Source organism: Perca flavescens, chromosome 2 (genome assembly GCF_004354835.1).
Source record: "Perca flavescens isolate YP-PL-M2 chromosome 2, PFLA_1.0, whole genome shotgun sequence".
Taxonomy (NCBI): domain Eukaryota; kingdom Metazoa; phylum Chordata; class Actinopteri; order Perciformes; family Percidae; genus Perca; species Perca flavescens.
The window spans coordinates 22,100,656-22,104,622 of record NC_041332.1 but is presented as its reverse complement, the minus strand read 5'-3'; positions in this window follow the sequence as shown (position 1 = coordinate 22,104,622).

The following is a 3,967-nucleotide window of genomic DNA, read 5'->3' as shown; positions in this document are numbered from 1 at the left end:
AAAGGCATATATATATATATATATATATATATATATTTTCCAACAAAATATTACCCCTAATAAAGTTAATGCGTGTGTATAGTAGGGATTATTTTTTAACAGTCAGAGAGCCCTATAAGTAACAAACAGTATATCCTCAACCTCCTGAAACTTTAGCACTTGATGTGGTTGTGTACAGTAAATCACTGTCAAGACCTAGTTGTTTGTAATCTGTGGTGTGATTCTGTGGGCTAGTGTGTGTTTTTGGGAGTACAATATTTGTGTGCATGAGAGCGTCTGTAATTGGTGTGTGTGTGTGTGTGTTTTGTGTGTATGTGTGCTTGTTGCCCCTTGTGTCTTACAATAATTGACTTAGTAAGGGTTTGAAGTTGCTGGATGGTACTTGTATTCTCAGGAATGTGGAAAGTTTTTTGCTTCTGCCTCAGTCTGGAACCAGACAAGGAAGGATTAGACAGTGATGCTGCAAAGACCAGAGGAAGAAATGTTAGTGTGAAGGGTGTGTGGTTGGTGACTAAATCAAATTTGACCCAGATTTCTTAGAGCCTTCCTTGTTATTTCCTTATCAAAATAGGATGAAGGGAGAAGTCTTCAAATACAGTGAAAATATGCTGTTATTTAGTAAAGGGGGGAGGACAAGATGTGATGGAGTAGAAATATAGAAAAATAATTTTCAGCTATTTACCCAGATTGGAATAGATTGACTTCAATGTACCAGCGAAGCTATATTTCTACTCACTTGTCTCATGGTCTTCTGTATCGTCAGTGTTTCATCCTTCTATCTCTTCCTAGGCCTCAGAAATCCTCATGCAGTTCAGTTCACTCGTCTCTCAGTTCTCAAATAGCAGTTTAAACAAGGGCTGGGCCCACGTCCATTTCAAATACATAGATGGAAATGGGCTCAACCCCTCTACTACAGTTGTAAGCCATATCAAACAGAAAAGCCTTTGGTTGGAGGAAGCGTAATGGTTGGCAAAGGAGTGTTTAGAATGTGTTGTATTGTCTCAGAGTGAAGTTAAGACTGTGTGTGCGTGCTTGCGCGTTTGTGTGAATAAAGTGTCTCCTCTTCTTTATCCTACTTGTATCAATCGGGGGTCAGTATTGGTTTCCCCTGGCGATAGCCAATCAGTTCTTGCGTTGCAGTATAGAGAAAAAATTGTAATATTCAAGAAACTTCCTCTCTGGTTGGGCTCAGTAATCTGCAAGCCTGTGTGTGGGACAGCTCAACTTGAATACATGTTTGTGTGAGGTAGTGTGTATGCATGTTAACTGTCAGTGTAACCCGTTATATAGAAACAGATGTGCAACTGGAAAAGAATGGATGTTAGGCAATGCAAAGCATTGGTAACCTGGCAGGTTCTAAAGAAGATGGGCAGTGTTATTGTTTTACAATGACAAAATGCTCAACTAACACGTATCACCAACTACACAGACCAGTCTCAAATGGTAACCCTCTGAGATATGTTTTTCATTGAGATTTGACAATTTGTGTGACTAAATGTGGACACATCTTCTTGTGTTTCCACAAATAAGGAAGGGAGGGTCTTACTATTTGGTCTTCCACCCATCACGTAACAAATGTAGATCCTCTAATAGACTGGTTTGTGTATAAGGCATTACTCTAAAGAGTAATGTTAAAATGTTTATAGTTTGTGTCACTGATACCCAGCCCAAAGAATGTAAAGGTATTTTAAAGAGACTAATGGATGTTTTAACTGTTGATTATAGAGAACCTTTGACAGGCTTTGTGATGAAGGAAAACTACAAAGATCCACATATAGAATCAGAAAATGCAGTCTTTACAAGCTTTGCATTATAAAAGAACCTCCTGAATGTTTCACCATTTCAAAATGTATTTCAGTTTTTTTGGCAACAATTATTTTCTGTTTAGAAAAAGAGTTTAAAGGTGCTGAAAGTTGAGGTGAAGGATATGGATATGATGAGGATATGAAGGAAATGGGACATCATAGACAAGACAGTGGGCCCCCTTTCCACACAGATCACCTTTCCATTACACAATCTGGTTCTAAAGAGACATAGTTCTAGTATAATACTGTACACAAACACAAAGCGAAAAACACCAATATTCAGTGTAAAACGGTGCTATGCTTCCCTGTACTGTATGTATGTATATTCCTTCTTCTGCTCTTGAACTGTGCTCCTTTTATCTACCCCAAAGTAAAATGTAATAATAATCAATATTTTGAAGCAAAAATGTTTGCTATTATTATAACCCCTTTTCCCCTCTTGGTCAATTTGAAAATAAAAACCGTTACAAATATTATATGTGACACATGTCTGCAGCAATTGTGTTGTGTGTTGGTCTGTTTTTAGCCACACTAGTAGTGTAGCTCCAGGGATGGCAATGTCAGTCCACCACTGAAATAATAATAAAAAAAAAAAAAAAAAAAAAGTTTGATGGATTGCAATGAAATTTTGTAGATATTCATGGTCCCCAGAGGATAAATCCCAATGAGTTTAGTGATCCCCTGACTTTAACTCTAGCACCACCATGAGGATGACATTTGTGGTTTGACTAACTATTGGATGGATTGCGCAGAAGAAGTTTTGTGCAGACATCCACATCCTGCTAATTGTAATAACTTTGGTGTTCCCCTGCCTTTTCATCTTGTGACATGAGTGGACATGATCAGGTCAAAAATGTCAGTTTGTACCATCTAAAGATCTGCAAAACTAATAACATTCCCATCAGGCCCAGCTGTACTTAGGGTTTAGTGCAAATTAACACAAATACTAGCATGGTAACATGCTAAACTAAAATGATGAGCATGATAAACATACCTGCAAAACATCATGTTAGCATTGTAACAATGAGCATGTTAGGATTTAGTTCAAAGCACCACTTTGTCTAGTACAGCCTCACAGAGTTGCCTTCTCCTGTTTTACAGAATTAGGAAAATGGACACTTTCCAGTTGGTTTAACCATCACAGGTACTTTCTTTATTATTACAAGTCAACCAACTGTATCAAAACGGCGTGATTCTCAAAACCAGCATACAGAAACTCTCTTCTGACTCTTAACAATAACTATGTCACAATCAAATGCATTCAGTATTTTAAAAAAAATCTAAAGGCACATCTCTATTAAATTTACATTGCATAAATGTTTGCCATTTAAATCAAGTAAAAAACAAACACAATCAGTCCTAAAGGCCTGGCCACAGACTAAGCTAAAGCTAACCCTAAAATACGTACAGCAATACACCAGTTAGTCTTTCATAAGTCACAGTATTCAAAGCTACAACGCACAAGTGGGAATCAGTGTTTCTGTAACTTATGGCTTTATGTTTTATTAGGAGTTATCGCTTGCATGCCACCTTGCTATATGGCTCATTTTTTATAATGTAAAAGAGACTTCAGGTCTTTTATCTTTTCAAGCCCTATTACAGTAGCCTTGTGAGACCGTCCTGATCTTGCGAGCTCCAGTTTTCCACTCGCATATCAGTCTGGCATCTTGAGGCAGAGAAAATTTGGAGCCGTTAGCCAAACGACCGGGCCAATCAGCGTTGGTTTTGAGGCGGGTTAGGTGGTGATAGACAGATGGTTTATCCAATCAGCTAACCAGTATTTTCAGACAGCGGTCCGGGAACCTGAAATGGTGCCTTTTATTCCTAAAATCTCGTTACAAAAACGGCAAATATCCTTTACCGACATGTTGCTTGCTTGCTGAGCTAACGAGCTATGCTTTGCCTGCAGCAGCAGGGGCGGGCTTGTGGTTGTATTTTCATATGCTTCGTGGATCTGATTGGTTGATTTGGCCCGTCTATCACCAACACAGGTGACAGACAGATGGTTCATCCAATCAGCTAACCAGTATTTTCACCCCTTCCCAAAAGTTCTCCAACGGAAAGTTCCCAGATGGATATGCCAAGCAAATGCGAAGCAATCCATCTGGCGGAGTCAGGTTACTATTACAGTAACACCAGTTTTAAGGTAGGCTTGCTGACAA